The following is a 9217-nucleotide window of genomic DNA, read 5'->3' as shown; positions in this document are numbered from 1 at the left end:
ACTCCAACATATTTTCCATCATTGCATACAAGTATAATTTGTGTTCTGCCCTTTTATTCCTTGCAATCAAATTTGATAAGTGAATTATTTTATTGTTTTTCGGACTAAGAGTTACAAGATAACCATAGATTGTTTCAAGCCAACAATCTCCGTAGGATCGACCCTTACTCACGTAAGGTATTACTTGGACGACCCAGTGCACTTGCTGGTTAGTTGTGCGAATTTGTGAAGAACTGTGATTTCCAATTTTGTGCACCAATGCCACAGAGGTTTATAATGGAATTAGAGTTGTTTGACGTGTGGGGAATTGATTTTATGGGACCTTTCCCATCCTCCTACTCAAATAATTATATATTGGTGGTTGTAGATTATGTGTCAAAGTGGGTAGAAGCCATAGCCATAGCAACAAATGACAACAAGGTTGTGATAAGCTTCTTGAGAAGGAATATCTTCAGCCGATTTGGAGTTCCTAGAGCCCTTATTAGTGATGGAGGGACACACTTCTGCAACAAGTAACTTGAGACACTCCTGCTCAAGTATGGAGTCAACCACAAAGTGGCAATTCCATACACAGACCAATGGGCAAGCTGAGATTTCAAACAGGGAGCTCAAAAGAATTCTTGAAAAAATTGTTGAAAGCTCAAGAAAGGATTGGTCTAAGAAGCTGGATGATGCATTATGGGCCTACAGGACAGCCTTCAAAATACCTATTGGGATGTCTCCATACCAATTGGTGTTTGGTAAGGCTTGTCACTTACCAGTTGAGCTTGAACATAGAGCATTCTGGGCTCTAAAAATGTTGAATTTTGATGATCAAGCTGCTGGAGAAAGGAGGCTAATGCAACTCAATGAGCTGGAAGAATTCAGGAATCAAGCTTATGAGAATGCAAAGATTTACAAGGAAAACACAAAGAGGTGGCATGATGAAAAGTTAGCAAGGAGAGAGTTCACAGAAGGTCAAAATGTGCTGCTGTATAATTCAAGACTCAAGTTCTTCCTAGGGAAGCTTAAGTCTCGATGGTCTGGACCCTTTACCATCCTCAAGGTGTTTCCCTATGGTCATGTAGAGCTCACGGAGGAAAAAACACAAAGAACTTTCACTGTGAATGGCCATAGACTCAAGCACTACTTGGGAGACTCACTGGATGAGAAGAGAGTGAGCTACAACCTCAGCTAAAGAAGGAAGAACGTCAAGCTAGTGACGATAAAGAAGCACTAGTTGGGAGGCACCCCAACACTTTATATCCTTTTGATTTATAACTTTCTTAGAAGTAGCTTAAAATTGTCAACTTAGATAGTTCAAGTTCCAGTTAATATTCTGGTTTTATTGCTTTCTAAAGGTAGATTGTAGGTGGTAGATTAGGAAGCTTAAATATCAGCTTTTGGTAGTTAGAAAATTTTCAAAGTGCAATTTGATGAATATATTCACTGATGATGAGTAATTGGGCTGAGAACTAGCTAAAAGGCTAAGTTTGGTGTGGCCACCAACCTACTTAATCTAGGCTTACAACCATCTGAATGAATTAAAATTGAAAGTAAGCCCAGAGATTAAGTTTAGTGTGGCCACCACCATATGAAGATCACCTAGCAAGCCCAATACCATTCAAGTTGAAAGCTTTTAATAAATTGGTGAGTACATGAAAGTTGGTTTTAAATGTGTTCGGAAGGGGTTAGAAGTGAAAGAATGTGAAAGGATTAAAATTAATTCACCCTTATGAACACATTAAAAACCCAATGATGAACCCAATTTATTAGATGTAATGGGATTAAGTTTGGTGTCCTAAGGGACACTCATCAGTTGCAATTTCATTGGCTCACACTATAAGGAATGTGAAGGATTCTTTTATCATTACTAATGGGGTTTCGGTTTTTATTTTCAGGAGAGAGAATGGGGCCCACATGATTGATAGCTCATATAGCAGGAAGTCAAAATGTACTTGTACTTTGGAACTCAACACATGCAGGAAACCAAAAGGGATAAGGATTGGCGCCTCTTCCCACGCTAGGTGCCACTCCCCAAGTGGGAAAACATTGAATTACTTTCACTTCCCACCCTCTAGACTACACTTCCTACCTCTATAAAAGCCCCTCACTTTCCTACCTCTCTTCACACTTTGAACCCAAACATACTAAACGAAAGAACCTCCACACTTCTTCCCCCCCTTCCCCCCTCTTTTCTTTACCTTTTTTCTCTTTTCTTGATTGGGACAATCAAGTCCTAAGTTTGGTGTTGAAGCAAAACTATGTTTTGCTTACTCTCTTACAATATTCTCCAACTTTCTTTAACCCTTCAAACACCTTTTCTCAACCCAATGGCACCACCAAGAGCCTCATCATCAAAGAAGAGAAAGACCAAGGAACTAACCTCAGGATCCTCAACCCACAATGAATATAAGTTTCCCTCATCATTCAACTAAAACCAATTTTATGGTTGGGTGAGTGAGAGGAAAATTATTCCAGAGGTCGGCTTCCAACTGGGGAGGAACGAGCATCCTGAGATCAACAGAGAAATCAACAACAGAGGATGGACACGCTTGTGCAACCCACCAAGGAAGGTGGTGAAAAGCTTAGTTAGAGAATTATATGCCAATGCTGTGCCTCAGCCAGGGCAACCCTATGGCTATCTTAGCTATGTGAGGGGGAAGGCCATTGTCTATAGCCCCTCCAACATAGATAGGATGCTAACGGTTAGGCAAACAAACTCCACCTGGAGTTATGAAGAGAGGATTAAGCAACAAGACCCAGGATTTGATGAAATCCTCAATGAGATTTGTGTGCTGAATGTGCAATGGATAAATGACAAAGATGGGAGACCCAACCAGCTGAGGAGAAGAAATTTGAGCCCCCAAGCTAGAGGGTGGCTAGATTTTGTGAGAAGGTTTCTCAATCCTACTTCCAACACTTCTGAGGTGACGTTGGAGAGGGCTGTGCTCATATACAGCATCATGAAAGGAGAGAATGTGAATGTTGGGGAGATGATTGCCAACAACATCAACAGGGTGCTGAAAAGCACCAAGGATAGCACAAGACTGGCATTCTCCAGCATCATTCAAAGGCTGTGTGATGAAGCAGGGGTTGAGAAGATTATTGATGAAGTGCTAGTGGACCAAGATTAGCCTATAACTGCCAAGAAGATGGCCAAAGTGGTGGCTGTCAACCCACTTGAGAGGAGAAGGGAGCATAGAGCTCACACTCATGGGCCACAAGGGCAACCACAACAAGAAGAAGGGGCTGAAGAGCAACTACATTACCTAGCACTCCAACGACCACCATACCAACAATACCAACAATTTCCTGAAGGTTTCAACTGAGAGCAATTGCAGGGAGATATATACCAAATAAAAGGAGACATACACCATCTGAGAGAGGATGTCAACTGATGAGCGGATAATTTATACGCTTTTTGACATTGTTTTTAGTATGTTTTTAGTAGGATCTAGTTACTTTTAGGGATGTTTTCATTAGTTTTTATGTTAAATTCACATTTCTGGACTTTACTATGAGTTTGTGTGTTTTTCTGTGATTTCAGGTATATTCTGGCTGAAATTGAGGGACTTGAGCAGAAATCAGATTCAGAGGTTGAAAAAGGACTGCTGATGCTGTTGGATTCTGACCTCCCTGCACTCAAAGTGGATTTTCTGGAGCTACAGAACTTGAAATGGCGCGATTCCAATTGCGTTGGAAAGTAGACATCCAGGGCTTTCCAGCATAATATAATAGTCCATACTTTGGCCAAGAATTAACGACGTAAACTGGCGTTCAACGCCAGCCTTCTGCCCAAATCTGGCGTCCAGCGCCAGAAAAGGATCCAAAACCAGAGTTGAACGCTCAAACTGGCACAGAAAGTGGCGTTCAACTCCACAAATGGCCTCTGCACGTGTTACACTTAAGCTCAGCCCAAACACACACCAAGTGGGCCCCGGAAGTGGATTTATGCATCAATTACTTACTCATGTAAACCCTAGTGACTAGTTTATTATAAATAGGACCATTTACTATTGTATTAGGCATCTTTGAACGCATTGTTCTTAGACCATAGGGGCTGGCCACATGGCCATGCCTGGACCTTCACTTATGTATTTTCATACGGTAGAGTTTCTACACTCCATAGATTAAGGTGTGGAGCTCTGCTGTTCCTCAAAGATTAATGCAAAGTACTACTGTTTTCTATTCAATTCATCTTATTTCTCTTCTAAGATATCCATTCGCACCCAAGAACGTGATGAAGGTGATGATTATGTGTGACGCTCATCATCCTTCTCCCTTATGAACGCGTGCCTGACAAACACTTCTGTTCTACATGAATTAAGCTAGAATGAGTATCTCTTAGATCTCCTAACCAGAATCTTCGTGGCGTAAGCTAGAATGATGGCGGCATTCAAGAGAATCTGGAAGGTCTAAACCTTGTCTGTGGTATTCCGAGTAGGATTCAATGATTGAATGACTGTGACGAGCTCCGAACTCGCGATTGCAGGGCGTTAGTGACAGACGCAAAAGGATAGTAAATCCTATTCCAGCATGATCGAGAACCGACAGATGAGTAGCCGTGTCGTGACAGGGTGCGTGAGCATATTATTCACTGAGAGGATAAGATGAAGCCATTGACAAAGGTGATGCCTCCAGACGATTAGCCGTGCCGTGACAGGGCATTGGATCATTTTCCCGAGAGATGACCGAAAGTAGCCGTTGACAGTGGTGATGTATCACATAAAGCCAGCCATGGAAAGGAGTAAGACTGACTGGATGAAGATAGCAGGAAAGCAGAGGTTCAGAGGAACGAAAGCATCTCCATTCGCTTATCTGAAATTCCCATCAATGAATTACATAAGTGTCTCTATCCCTACTTTATTATTTATTATTCAAAAATACCATTATCACTTTATATCTGCCTGACTGAGATTTACAAGGTGACCATAGCTTGCTTCATACCAACAATCTCCGTGGGATTCGACCCTTACTCACGTAAGGTATTACTTGGACGACCCAGTGCACTTGCTGGTTAGTTGTATCGAAGTTGTGACAAATTATGAATGTGACATCACAATTTCGTGCACCAAGTTTTTGGCGCCGTTGCCGGGGATTGTTCGAGTTTGGACAACTGACAGTTCATCTTGTTGCTCAGATTAGGTAATTTTTTTTATTTTACTTTCAAAAATATTTTCAAAAATCTCTCATCTGTTTTCGAAAAAAAAAAAATTTTTGTTTTCAAAAATTTTATTCAAAATTTTTAAGAATGAATTCTAGTGTTTCATGAAGCATGTTGAAGCCTGGCTGGCTGTAAAGCCATGTCTAAATTCTTTTGGACTGAGGCTTCAACTAATCACTTCAATGCATGTAATTCCATATATCACAGCTTGGCTGGCCATTGGCCATGTCTAGTGTTTTGGACTGGAGCTTTCTTTGAAAGCTTGGCTGGCTAGTGAGCCATGTCTAATTCCTGGACTGAAGCTTTAGACTAACATGGCAAGATTCCTGGAATTCATATTAAAAATTTTGGAATCCTTATTTTTTTCAAAACTATTTTCGAAAAATATAAAATAAAAATCCAAAAAAATTAGAAAATCATAAAAATCAAAAATATTTTGTGTTTCTTGTTTGAGTCTTGAGTCATATCATAAGTTTGGTGTCACTTGCATGTGCATCTTGCATTTTTCGAAAATTCATGCATTCATAGTGTTCTTCATGATCTTCAAGTTGTTCTTGGTAAGTCTTCTTGTTTGATCTTGATGATTTTTTGTTTTGTGTCTTTTCATGTTTATCATATGCATTCTTGAATTCTTAGTGTCTAAGCATTAAAGAATTCTAAGTTTGGTGTCTTGCATGTTTTCTTTGCATTAAAAATTTTTCAAAATTATGTGTCTATGATGTTCATCTTGGCATTCATAGTGTTCTTGATGTTCATCTTGACATTCATAGCATTCTTGCATGCATTCATGGTTTTGATCTAAAAATTTCATGCACTGCATATTTTTCATGTTTTTCATAATAATTTCAAAAATCAAAAAAATATCTTTCCTCTTTTCTCTCATCAAATTCGAAAATTTGGATTGACTTTTTCAAAAATTTTTTGAAAATCAAATTGTTTCTCTTGAGTCAAATCAAATTTTCAATTTGAAAATCTTATCTTTTTCAAAAATCAAATCTTTTTCAAAATTATTAGTTATTTTCGAAAATTCCAAAAATATTTTTCAAAAATCTTTTTCTTATTTTTATACCAAATTTTCGAAAATAACTTAATCAATTAATGTTTTGATTCAAAAATTTGAAGTTTGTTACTTGCTTGTTAAGAAAGATTCAAACTTTAAGTTCTAGAATCATATCTTGTGATTTCTTATGAATCAAGTCATTAATTGTGATTTTAAAAATCAAATCCTTTTCAAAACTAATTCCTATCATATCTTTTCAAAAATATCTTCTTATCTTATCTTTTTCAAAAATATCTTTTCAAAATATCTTTCCTAACTTCCTAACTTCTTATCTTTTTAAAATTTGTTTCAACTAACTAACTAACTTTTTTGTTTGTTTCTTAACTTTTTCAAAACTACCTAACTAACTCTCTCTCTCTCTAATTTTCGAAAATATCTCCCCTCTTTTTCAAAAATTTCTTTTTTATTAACTAATTATTTTTAATTTTAAATTTAAAAAAAAAATTTTCGAAAATTTCTAACATTTTCCAAAAAACATTTTTCAAAAATCACTAACTCTTTTTCAAAATAATTTTCGAAAATTATCCCTCCCCCATCCTATTCTATTTATTCATTCATATCCTAACATCTCATTTCACTTCTCTTCCATCCTCACAGATGTGTTTCTTCCTTTACATCACATTCTTTGTCTCCCCCTCTTTTCTTCCACTCACAAAGGGATCCCTATACTGTGGTATACAGGATCTCTATTATTATTATTATTTTTCTGTGCCTTCTTCTTTGTCATATGAGCAGGAGCAAGGATAAGAACATTCTTGTGGAAGCAGATCCAGAACCTGAAAGGACTCTGAAGAGAAAATTAAGAGAAGCTAAAATACAACAATCCAGAAATAACCTTTCAGAAATTTTCGAACAGGAAAAGGAGATGGCAGCCGAAAATAATAATAATGTAAGGAAGATGCTTGGTGACTTTACTGCACCTAATTCCAATTTACATGGAAGAAGCATCTCCATTCCTGCCATTGGAGCAAACAACTTTGAGCTGAAACCTCAATTAGTTTCTCTGATGCAGCAGAACTGCAAGTTTCATGGACTTCCATCTGAAGATCCTTTTCAGTTCTTAACTGAATTCTTGCAGATATGTGATACTGTTAAGACTAATGGAATAGATCCTGAAGTCTACAGGCTCATGCTTTTCCCTTTTGCTGTAAGAGACAGAGCTAGATTATGGTTGGATTCTCAACCCAAAGACAGCCTGAACTCTTGGGATAAGCTGGTCACGGCTTTCTTAGCCAAGTACTTTCCTCCTCAAAAGCTGAGCAAGCTTAGAGCTGATGTTCAAACCTTCAGACAGAAAAAAGGTGAATCTCTCTATGAAGCTTGGGAAAGATACAAACAGTTGACCAAAAAGTGCCCTTCTGACATGCTTTCAGAATGGACCATCCTGGATATATTCTATGATGGTTTATCTGAGCTATCAAAGATGTCACTGGACACTTCTGCAGGTGGATCCATTCACCTAAAGAAAACGCCTGCAGAAGCTCAAGAACTCATTAACATGGTTGCTAATAACCAGTTCATGTACACTTCTGAAAGGAATCCTGTGAATAATGGGACGCCTATGAAGAAGGGAGTTCTTGAAGTTGATACTCTGAATGCCATATTGGCTCAGAACAAAATATTGACTCAGCAAGTCAATATGATCTCTCAGAGTCTGCATGGAATGCAAGCTGCATCCAACAGTACTCAAGAGGCATCTTCTGAAGAAGAAGCCTATGATCTTGAGAACCCTGCAATAGCAGAGGTAAATTACTTAGGTAAACCTTATGGAAACACCTATAACTCAACATGGAGAAATCATCCAAATTTCTCATGGAAGGATCAAAAGCCTCAACAAGGCTTTAATAATGGTGGAAGAAACAGGTTTAGCAATAGCAAACCTTTTCCATCATCAACTCAGCAACAGACAGAGAACTCTGAACAAAATGCTTCTAATTTAGCAAATCTAGTCTCTGATCTATCTAAGGGCACTGTAAGTTTCATGAATGAAACAAGGTCTTCCATTAGAAATCTGGAAGCACAAGTGGGCCAGCTGAGTAAAAGGATCACTGAAATCCCTCCTAGTACTCTCCCAAGCAATACAGAAGAGAACCCAAAAGGAGAGTGCAAGGCCATTGACATAAGCGCCATGGCCGAACCTCTGAGGAGAAGAGAGGACGTGAATCCCAAGGAGGAAGACCTCCAGGGACGTCCAGTGATCAATAAGGAGCTTCCCTCTGAGGAACCAAAGGACTCTGAGGCTCATCTAGAGACCATAGAGATTCCATTGAACCTCCTTATGCCCTTCATGAGCTCTGATGAGTATTCCTCTTCTGAAGAGAATGAGGATGTTACTGAAGAGCAAACTGCCAAGTTTCTTGGTGCAATCATGAAGCTGAATGCCAAATTATTTGGCATTGATGCTAGGGAAGTTGAACCTCCCTTGTTCATCAATAAACTAAGTGATCTGGATCAACTGACATTGCCTCAGAAGAGACAGGATCCTGGAAAGTTCATAATACCTTGTACCATAGGAACCATAATCTTTAAGGCTATGTGTGACCTTGGTTCAGGAATAAACCTCATGCCCCTCTCTGTAATAGAGAAACTGGGAATCTATTGGGTGCAAGCTGCTAAAATCTCACTAGAGATGGCAGACAGCTCAAGAAGACAGGCTTATGGACAAGTAGAGGACGTTTTTGTAAAGGTTGAGGGCCTTTACATCCCTGCTGATTTCATAGTCCTGGATACTGGAAAGGAAGAGGATGAATCCATCATCCTAGGAAGACCTTTCCTGGCCACAGCAAGAGCTGTGATTGATGTTGACAGAGGTGAAATAGTCCTTCAATGGAATGAGAACTCCCTTGTATTCAAAACTCAAGGATCTCCCTCTGCAACCATGGAGAGGAAGCATGAAAAGCTTCTCTCAAAGCAGAGTCAACCAGAGCCCCCACAGTCAAACTCTAAGTTTGGTGTTGGGAGGCCACAACCAAACTCTAAGTTTGGTGTTGAACTCCCATATCCAAACTCTA

At 38.9% G+C, this 9217-nt stretch overlaps 1 non-coding gene across 1 annotated transcript; it reads right to left on the bottom strand.

Moving 5' to 3' along the window:
- Positions 1–7467: 7467 nt before the first annotated feature.
- On the bottom strand, positions 7468–7575 carry LOC148545893 (small nucleolar RNA R71). The gene has a single exon (XR_015900766.1). It is a non-coding gene; the product is annotated as a small nucleolar RNA R71 (small nucleolar RNA).
- Between the last annotated feature and the right edge of the window lie 1642 nt (positions 7576–9217).

This window comes from Arachis ipaensis, chromosome B9 (assembly GCF_059453495.1).
Source record: "Arachis ipaensis isolate K30076 ecotype BB chromosome B9, ASM5945349v1, whole genome shotgun sequence".
Lineage (NCBI taxonomy): Eukaryota > Viridiplantae > Streptophyta > Magnoliopsida > Fabales > Fabaceae > Arachis > Arachis ipaensis.
The sequence above is the reverse complement of the archived record's forward strand: the minus strand, read 5'-3'. Positions and strand labels throughout refer to the sequence as shown.